Source organism: Benincasa hispida, chromosome 2 (genome assembly GCF_027475165.1).
Source record: "Benincasa hispida cultivar pf3 chromosome 2, pf3_genome.v1.1, whole genome shotgun sequence".
NCBI lineage: Eukaryota > Viridiplantae > Streptophyta > Magnoliopsida > Cucurbitales > Cucurbitaceae > Benincasa > Benincasa hispida.
The window spans coordinates 44,065,727-44,076,692 of record NC_143479.1 but is presented as its reverse complement, the minus strand read 5'-3'; positions in this window follow the sequence as shown (position 1 = coordinate 44,076,692).

The following is a 10,966-nucleotide window of genomic DNA, read 5'->3' as shown; positions in this document are numbered from 1 at the left end:
TTTTAGATCATGCATTTAATGCAAGAATTGTTTGGGCGAGAATCCTCACAATTCAAGGTGAATGAGGTTGACTTTGACGAAACAAATAATGAGCTCTCTACATGAACTCCAATCCACATTGAATGTCAAGGGACTAAAAGAGGAAGCAAATGTTGATAACTTAAATGAGTTATATCAAAGAGGTTCGACCTTTGACGTAAAACTTGAAATTTAAAATAAGGGGTTTGAAGCTGATCCTACTCTTCTTCTTAAAAGGAAGAAATCCAGTGACAGTAAATTTGATTTGCTTGTCCTAGAAACATACTTAGTGAAGAATGATGATTCAACCTAGATAATTAATTCAAGAGCCACTAACCATGTCTGTTTTTCCATTCAAGGTTTTAATACCTGGAGACAATTGGAAGCTGAAGAGATCACTCTTCGAGTTGGTACTAGACAGACTGTTTCAGCTATTATCGTAGGTAGGCTCAAGTTAATTTTGTACAAGGAACAATATATATTATCAGATGACGTATATGTTGTTCCTAATATCAAGAGGAATTTAATCTCTATTTCTTGTTTGATTGAATGAAAATATTCTCTTTCATTTTTAGAAAATAAAGTGTTTATTTTCAAAAATGTAATGGAGATAGGTTTTGCTTCAATGGAAAGTAACTTGTATGTACTAAGGTCGTTAGTTACAAAGACTGTCCTAAATACTGAAATGTTCAAAACGATAACAACTACCAAAAAACCTAGAATTTCTTCTGAAAAAAAAGGCTCACCTTTGGTATCTAAGGTTAGGTCACATAAAATCTTAATAGGATTGAGAGATCGGTTAAAAGTGGACTTCTAAATGGTTTAAAAGAAAACTCTTTACTTGTATGTGAGTCATTCCTTGAAGGAAAAATGAAAAAATGACCTTTTATTGAAAAAAGTTATAAAGCCAAAAAGACCTTGGAACTTATACATTCAAATCACTGTGGTCCAATGAATGTAAAAGCAAGAGAAGGGTATGAAGATTTCATCTCTTTCTTTCGTAGATAATTATTCGAGATATAGGTATCTTTACCTAATGTAACATAAGTTTGAAGCCCTTGAAAAGTTAAAAGAAGTATAAGATTGAGGTTGAAAACTTGTTAGGTAAAAAGATAAAAACACTTCGATTTGATCATGTTGGAAAATAGATGGACCTAAGATTCCAGGACTATATGATAGAATATGAAATAACATCCCATCTCAGCCCTAATACACATTAGCAGAATGGTGTATCGAAAAAGAGAAATAGAATCTGGTTAGACATGGTTCGATCTATGATGAGCTATGTTTAATTTCCTGACTTATTTTGGGGATATGCAGTAGAGACTGCTATTTATATTTTGAATAATGTTCCTTCAAAGAGTGTTTCTGAAACACCGCATGAGCTTTGGAGAGGTCGTAAAGGTAGTTTATGACATTTTAGGATTTAGGGATGTTTGACACATGTGCTAATGACAAATTCCAAAAAGTTTGAACCTTGTTAAAAAGTATGTTTATTTGTAGGCTACCCTAAAGGAATGAGAGGTGTTCTTCTTTGATCCAAATGAGAATAAGGTATTTGTATCAGAAAATGCTACCTTTTTGGAAGAAAACCACATGAGGAACCATAAACTACGAAACAAGATAATATTAAGTAAAATTTCTAATAAGATTACTAAGACTTCAACAAGGGCTATTGCTACGTTGGTGAGACCAGAAGGGAGACAAAGATTCGTTTAGGATCATGTTGTGATTTTGAGAGGATGAGAGAAGACTAAATTTTCAAGTGTGAGTTCCCAATTCCCTTTTTCCTTTCTTTTCATAGTAGATAGCAAACTTAATGAATGTTGTTTACCAATTTCCATCCTTTGAGTTACTCTCTGTTCTGTAAAATAAAATTTAAGACTCAATTGCATTCACATGTTTCCGCTGTGGGTATTCGAAACCCTTCAAGTTTCATCAAGAAGGAGAGAAGGATGTTCATTCAAATTGACTGGAAGCCTTGGAAACTCCACTCTTAATCGTTTATGAGGTGGAGAAGTGCTCTCAATCCCTAACTCAGCACCGCGCGAGAGCGAGTCTGTCGCCTTGGCTATGGTGGAGGAGATTTTTCTTTTACATTTTCTTCTTCTTTTCTCTCAACTAAAGCAAGGTGGAGGGAAGGTGATCTTTTTTCATCTTTTGCCCTAAACAATGATATCAAATTTCCTTTTTTAACAGGCAGATAAGGTGCACTAAGTAAATCTATAAATTTCTTCTAAGTGCTCGACGCAGTGATCTCAAAGAACTTCTTATTCAATCTTCTCTTTTTGGGCTAAAAAGGCTGTGGTAATGGCGTATCTGCGACTAAGAAAGATGATTCTTTGTTGTCTCTTTTTTAACCGCCTCTAATTGAAGCAGCGAATCCTTCAACAGTCGCCAAAGAGTTTTGTTTGTGATGACTCCCTGGCAGACACCTTCTTCTTCATTTTCCAATATACCCTAGTTAACGCACAGCCTCGTCACAAGAAAAAGGAAGAACAGTTGTCCCCTTGGCTTGAAAAACATCGCCCTTATTTAAGCCAAGATGATGCGCTCGATGTCCATAGGGATGTACTGCATGATGTAGTATATGGCCATCACCCTATCCCTTAAAATGAAGCTATCATATGTGGTTGGAATCAACTTCTTCTTGACAAAGTAGAGTCACAAGTTTGCCTTACGAGTTAGGCTATGTGGCGAAAATATCTTAATTCCCTTGAGGGAGGTGTTCTATTTTGACCCGGGCTTGGCCAACACCTTCAACACTTCTTTCATTTCTCTTGTGTTGGCTCTTCGATAATTCTATTTCCTTCATCCTCAGAATTGCAAATTAAACAGCGCATTTACCTCCTTAGCACGGAAATACATCTTCTTATCGCCCACTTTAGCAATGCATTTGTTGGGATGAGGAGTCCCATCATAGAATACGTGCATCACATTTGCGTCGACAATGTTTACTATGAATGCAGGCAATAGTGCATTCTCAGGGAAAAAACCCATCTCTAACAGTAGAGGTGATCTTCTTTTTGGTGCTTCGTCCACCTCTTCATCCATCTTTGCTCTTCCTTTTTCTCTTATTTTTTATTTAAGCCAATTAAATGCCCTGCTTCCTTCTCTTCCTTCTTCCTTCTTTTGCGGCACAACCTTCTTGCTCATTGCCTGCTTTTCTTCTTTTTTAGGCTTCTCCTTTTTCGCAACCTCATTTTTCTTTTTCTCCTCTATCAACATTTTTTCCCCTTCCTTATTTCTTTTATATTTTTCGTGATGCACTGGCCCTTCTTCTTCTTACCCCATCTCTCTGCATCACTTTCTTTTCACATCTCTTTCTCAAATTCCTTTTGACTCTATCCATATTGTCCATCTCTTGTGAATAAAAAAGGCTCAATTTTGGCTGTTTTGCCTGCTTCTTCTATTTCTTCATCACGAACTTCACTTTGAAAATCGATCGTTGCAATGAAACTCTTAGCTTCCTTGCTTAGGTCTTGAAAGCTTTCTGTTGCGGATAAAATTGATTTGTTGATATGTGTTAATGGTCATGTGATGATCATGCGATGGTCTGAAGAATATGCATTATACGTTAAGCGTGTATGCAACGTGTGTTCCTGTCACAAGTTTTCTTGTTCTCTCTCCAAGTATAACAAGATCGCAGGTTTTTTAGAATGATCAGAGGTCGAACATGAAGACTTGCAACTAAAAGATGAATGTAAAGTAATGTGTTTAAGATGGAAAATAAAAATAAAAAGAAAGAAGTTGATTAACTATGCGCTACTCCTACTCCTAGCTAAACAGACTGAACAATTGAAGTTTGACTATGAGAATTAGTAGGGATGCGACAACTATTAACGCATAATAAGATGTATGGAGAAGTAGGGTTGGGGAGGTGACATCGCCAAGTCCTTAAGTTTGGTTGCAAGGGTAATCCCAGCTCGCCACACTTGCGCATCGCACACCTCTTAGTGGTAAGCCACATACATTATATCTCTATAACGCATGATTGACATTGCATTGAGCATAAGGTTATTCCTATCTCTAGGAACACTTCTTACTTTTCTTAGTGAGTTCCACAACTACTTACTCTCTCGGGCAGTTGGTTATAGCTACTTGGTTCTATGAGCAATCATAGACAAACATTGCGATAGCCTCACACTAAGCAAAAAGGATTGACTCACTACACTCACGCGTCACACACCTCTTGGTGGTTCGCTACATGCGTTATATCTCTATGACGCATGATTGAGTATGCAATAACTCTTGTAATCCGCACTTAGCTCAAGGCGGTGAAAGAAAAAGATGATGAAAATGATATTGAAGGAACTAAATAGATTCATTGATTACAAAGTGTATTAATGTCCTAAGCCAAAATGTAATACAATACAGAGGTGAGAAGAAAGGTGGAAGGCTAGATGTAGGCAATCTTTTGCTTCCATCAGATGCAAGGCTACCGGTGGTGCAATGGATGGGCAGTGGAGTAGTCCCTCTCGAGCTCTATCTTCGACGAAGCTCCAGTCGTCAATCAAAGGAAGTTGTGGAAATGGAGAACTCTAAAAGAAAATCTAGCTTATGCTCTTATCTGTGATCATTGGAATCTGTCCAAGGCAGAATCCCAAATGCTTGAACTTGGGCTTTAAGGCTCTATTTATAGAGTCAAATGCTGACAATTTTGATAATATCGCTCTGAATCACTGCCATTACTAATGCAGTATGTGAGAATGTTAGCACTGCATCATGGTCTGACTTTTTTTCAGAAGGTTTGCTAAGTAACTCAGACTTCCTGAGGTATGCGTTCATATTCGTTTCTTCTACAGGATCAATGCATTCCACTCACTTCTTGCGATCATACTTTTATCATGGCTATCACTCTGTAGTTGCGGTAGTGCATGCGACAAACTTTTCTTCTTTGAGATCAACGCATGCGATCGCCTTCTGTGATACTACAAAATAGACACTTTGACTCAAGATAATGCATGATATGGGGTTACCTGCATTTTTAGTGCAGATCAACGCAAGTTCATTATTTCACATGAATTCTTAGCAATATCACTGCATGTTCTACTCATCAACCCTTATTATTCTAAGTAAAAGACTACAATAGCTTGTATTTCTACAAGCTATCACTTTCTTCATCTTTTTGGATAAGTCCCAACCGATCCACAGAGAATGCGGCGAAAACCACTTCTTCTTGTGTTTTTGAGTTGTGCCTTACTTTTTTTTTGCCTTTGTTCTTTTTTTTGGCAAGGGCACCACCTTCTCCTCATTCTCTAATTCTTCAAGGCCAGTGCCAGATGCGGCTGCCTTTCCTTTTTTTCTTTTATTTTTTAAATTGCCTCTTTTGTTCTGGCCTTGCGTCTTCTCAAATGCGGTGAACATCTTCATCACGGGCCCATCCTTGGCGTGAATAGGGCTTGGCATATTGGATGTTAACACTTCAAGGCCACTTTTCGCACGATCATACCCATGCAACGAAACTTCTTCTCTTCTCTCGGCCATCTCCTTACTCAGTTGATTGACTACACCCTCATTATCTAAGCTTTCCAGTGGGCACATAGTTTCTAGAATCTCTCCAAATACTTCTGTTTTTCCATTTTCTTCTCTTCGCTAGTGCCTACTAGGTCATAGGCGGATGATGGCAGTAGGCGCATTCCCAACTCAGGACTTGAGTTTTGCCCTCATGCAGCAATGATGATCGTGAGAGGGTTGGTTCTTGACAAAAATCCATGGCCAAGAATTCTATACAGGCAAGGTCAAGGGGGGCAGGTGGCTGTAAGGCTGGGTAAGGGGCAATTTGGGGAGAAGGTTGGTTAATGGATGAAGGGGTTGAAGGTTTAATCAAAGGGATTTCAAGTGGACGCCTTGAGGGGTGAGTGAATGAACAAATTTGCTTGGAAAGCTGAGTTTAGGGAAAGGATGGATGTGTTCCACTTGCTGGAATAGCCAATCAAATTCGGCGAGAAGGGGACTGGAAGGATAAAGACAATGACGACTTCAATTGTGAAGAAGAGGGCACGAAAAAAGCAGCTTTAAAGACATGTTTTTGGCTCTCCATTTGGTGGATTCAAGGAAGAATTTGGGAAAGAGCAAGAAACTGTCGATGAAGTTGATCGGACACACATCAAAGGGCAAGGAAACAAGAAGCTTGAGAAGAGTGAAATGGGAAACGAAAGAGGAAGACAAAAAGGGAAAGAGGGTTTTATAGGCATGAATGAGCGCGTGGAATAATGTATGATGTGAACATAAAGGATGGCACATTTAATAAAAGGAAGATGTGACATCATGTTAGGCGACACACATGATTAGTCTTTTCAGATTCCACTAACGGTAAAAAACCCTTGAGGTACCCTCTCCTACGTTGAATGTACTGAATGCGATGAGTTATTCTCTCAACGCACCTTACACTTAACGCATCACTCTATCGATTTTCGAAAGTACCCAAATGATCATTCAACATTTTTTTTCCCAAAATCAAACAAATAAAAGAAAGAAAACTATCGAAACAATAAAGTAAATCAAACAAAAATGCAAAGGAAAAGTTTAAGATGTGTCCCTGGTAATATGTTGTCATGTTCACCACAAAAGCCACCTCTGTGTTTATCGCTACTCGGGGTCAACAAGGTCCATGGAGAAATTTTCTCTTTCAATATCATCTCCATGATATGGTTTAATTCTCTGACCATTCACTTTGAATGCATTGAAACCATCTTCATTTGCAAGCTCTACAGCTCCGTACGGAAAGACTTTTTTTATAATGAAAGGCGCAGACCATCGCGATTTCATCTTTCCTGGAAAGAGACATAAGCAAGAGTTAAACAATAAAACTTTTTGTCCAACCACAAAATCCTTTTTATAGGTGTGCTTAACATGCCAGAGTTTCATTTTTTCCTTGTAAGTTTTTGCATTTTCATACATGTTAAGTCTCAAATCATTGAGGTCATTAAGTTACAACTTCCTTGCTTTTCTTCCCAAGTCAAGATTCAAGTTAAGCTTCTTGAGCGCCTATAATGCCTTGTGTTCTAGTTGAAGAGGGAGGTGGCAGGCCATGCCATACACTAACACATAAGGCGACATCCCAATGGGAATTTAATATGCAGTGTGATAGGCTCATAAGCCCTCACCAAGGCACTCTGCCCAATCTTTTCACGAAGCATTCACCACTTTCTCTAGAATAGATTTGATCTCACAATTTGATATTTTTGCTTGACCATTAGTCTGCGAAAGATAGACAGTGTCAATCTTATGGTTCACTTGAAACTTAGTCAGTAGTTTAGAAATAATGCGACTAACGAAATGAGTACCTTCATCGCATGTGAGTAAAGGAGATGTCCCAAAGTGGGAAAAGATATTCCTCTTGAGAAATTTCAAAATAGTTGTCGCATCATTCCTGGTACATGAAATGGCCACGACCCATTTTGATACATAGTTTACTGCAACCAATATGTATTGATGTCCGCATGACGGGGGAAATGGTCCCATGAAACTGATACCCTACACATCAAATAGTTCAAATTCCAGAATGGAGGGCAAGAGCATCTCATCTTTGTGGCCAATGTTTCCAGTTCCTTAGCATCTGTCACAGTGTGTACACAATAGCATGCATCCTTAAAAAGCGTTGGCCAATAAAATCAACTTTGAAAAACTTCTTCAGCAATTCTCTGGCAACCAAAATGCTCGACATAAGGAGCCTCATGGCATTTTGATAAGATTTTTTGCACCTCAACTTTAGGGATACATTGTTGCAAGATGTGATCAGACCCTAACTTATACAAGCAGGGTTCATCCTAACAATAGAACCTGCAGTCGTGAAATAGTTTCTTGCGTTGGTGTTGAGTAAAGTTTTTGGGTCACTTCTTGCAAACTATGTAATTTACTATGTCTGAAAACCAATGGTTCTTTTCTTCGATGAGGAGGATTTGTTCATCAGGAAATCTATCCTTGATTTCATGTAGCGAAGTTTGGAATTGTTCATTTTCAAGCCTAGACAAGTGACCTACAACCTGATTCTCTATTCCTTTTCGATCCACTATCTCGAGATCAAATTCTTGTAATAATAAGATCCATTGTATTAACCTTGGTTTAGCATCTTTCTTTGTCATAAGATACTTGATCACAGAATGATCCATATGAACGGTCATCTTAGTTCCTACATATATGCTCTACATTTTTCAAAGGCAAAGACTACAACAACCAACTCTTTCTTCGTGGAAGTGTAATTTTCTTGGGTCTCACTGAGAGTTTTGCTAGCATATACATTGGTTAAATCATCTTATCTGTGCGTTGACCCAACATTGCATCCACAGCCTCATCACTCACATACACAGCTTTCATATCAAATTTCTTAGGTAGAGATCTTAGTACCTTTCAAACTAATCTTTCATATGAAATTTTCTCTCCTAAAGAAAAAGACTTGCTAGTAATGTCCAGCAGTCGGACATTAAACTCAGCAATAGAATCACCATCATGCATTATTCTCAAACTTTAATGTCAACAACTGCAACCTTGACAATATGACTTTTTGTGTTCCTTCATAAGCAACGGATAGAATATCTCATGCCTCTTTTGCAGAAACACATGTATTAATCAATCTGAAAATGTTGCAATCAACGTTGTTAAATATGGCATTTAAGACATGCGAATTTGCTAAAGACGTCTCATCTTCAGCTTCTGACCACTAAACTTCTAATTTTAAAACTTCCTTCCCATCATCAATTTTAGTGGTTGGATGAGACCATCCAGTAACCACTGTCGTCCATGTCTTACTATCAATTGAATTTAAAACGGGTGTCATGCGAGCTTTCTAGTAAGAATAGTTTGTACCTTCCAAGACTGACGACGAGTGGTAGAGCCACCTTCTTTCATCTCGCTCATAATCGAGACATTTGAGATAAAGGTGATCTGCTCTGATACCAATTGAAAAAGAATTAGGATGACTTGTCACTCATAAACTGGATGTTAAATAAAAAGTACTGACAAGTATTGTAACATCAGAATACTAACAACAGAAAGACAAGTAAATGAACACAGGAGTTGGTAACCCAGTTGGTGATAAACCACCTACGTCTAGGGGCCAATGTGCCCAGTAAAGATAATTCACTATTAAAGAGTTAAGCAGTTTACAACATAGTACTTATCTGTAATACATGATCACTACAGTGACTCACATAGAGCTCAACTCTTTGACCATTTAGGCTCCTCCTATATGTGAGACTCCTTCTCAGGTGTACTTAGGCTCCCCTTAAGTTATTGTGATAATGTACGCTCACGACCTTAAAAATCAACTAAATTATCATCCATACACATTTTGGTCATCCACAATCGTAAGAAAGTTTTTATCTACATGGATCTTAACAACAAACTCCATTTTAGGTATTCAAGAAAAAAAAAAGGAATACAATAATAAGTACATAAAAAACAATGTAAATTTTCATTACACAACAAAAGGTATATGATCACATAATAAAAGGTCTACAATCATATAGTCCTTAACTACATATCTGCACAACAGATATATGTGATCGTGATCACACACTATTAACTACATGATTGCATAGTTATGGGTAATCCAATTTCTGTAGTGGTGGTAGCTTATGGGTGAGCAATTGCGTACCTTTGTTGTGCTTTTTTTTTCTATATTATTGTGTATTTAAAAACTTGTGGTTGCATAGCTAATATTATTTCAAAACATTTATTTAGCTATAAATAGACATTCAACTATTCATGCTTGATTAACACTAGGGAATATTCGCTAAAACTAAAGTTAAATTTCATAAATAGAATTGTAAACATATATTAAAAAAAAAAATACCTGAAAGATGAATGAGAGTGAGGATTCAAAGATGAAAGCAATACTTGTGAGAATTAAGAGATTGATGCAATGAGATTCGAACGACCGAGAGAGAGAGAATGCTTTATATGAATGAATTTCAAAGAATCAGAGAAATGAAAGTATCGTTTTGTTTTTTTTTTGAGTTATTAAAGCCAAGGGTGAAACAAATGGAATTTTACTCTTCGAAAAGGTAAAAAAAAAAGAGGTCATTTGTATTTGGTTAGTAAACACTTTTGATATCTGAACTTATATTAAAATAATAATTTAGTCCTTAAACTTTAGTAGGTAATGATTAAGTCACCATATTTTTAAATTTGTGACAATTTAATCCCTAAATTTTAATAATAACGATTTACTTCTTATACTTTACAGTTTGTAACGAATTAATCCCTACTGTGAAAATATTAGTATGATTTAATGATTTTTCTGCAAGGTTTTGATCGAAAATCAAATTTATTTATAAACTATAAACACTAAGTCGTTATGTAATAAAAATTGATACTTATTAAAATTTTTACAGGAGGGCTAAGTCCTTACAAATTGTAAGGTATACGAACAAAATCATTACTATGAATTAAGGTCACGTTTACGACATTGGTAACATAATTCATCCATTGTAATTTAGAAAATGAGTCCCATTTGATTGCTTTTGTGGTTATTTACTAATATTTTGTGATCGTAATGAAATGTGAGGCCTACCATGAAATCTATAATCGATCAATGTAATTTGATTGAGGATTTAAAGGTGTTCAATCAGATTACGATTACAAATAAGATGTTATCCACTATATTTTAAAATATTTTTGGACGGTTAAAGCATAAGACGGTAGATGTAAAAAGTATCCAAAAAAATATAAAATTTGGGATCGATGTATGGTTATTGATTTGTTGTTATCGACGTAGAGTTATATATTTATTTATTTATTTTTATTCGTTTTTGAGTAAAAAAAATAAAATCAAAGCAAAACAAATCCATGGTTTTTTGGGGCGTTATTTGCCGATAACATATCCATAAAAAAAATATTCAAAAATCCAAAACTTTGGGGTGTTATTTTCTTGATAAAAAAATAAAAAATCTAAAATTTTGGAATGTTATTTGCTCAATAACGATATCGATAAAAAAAATCAAAA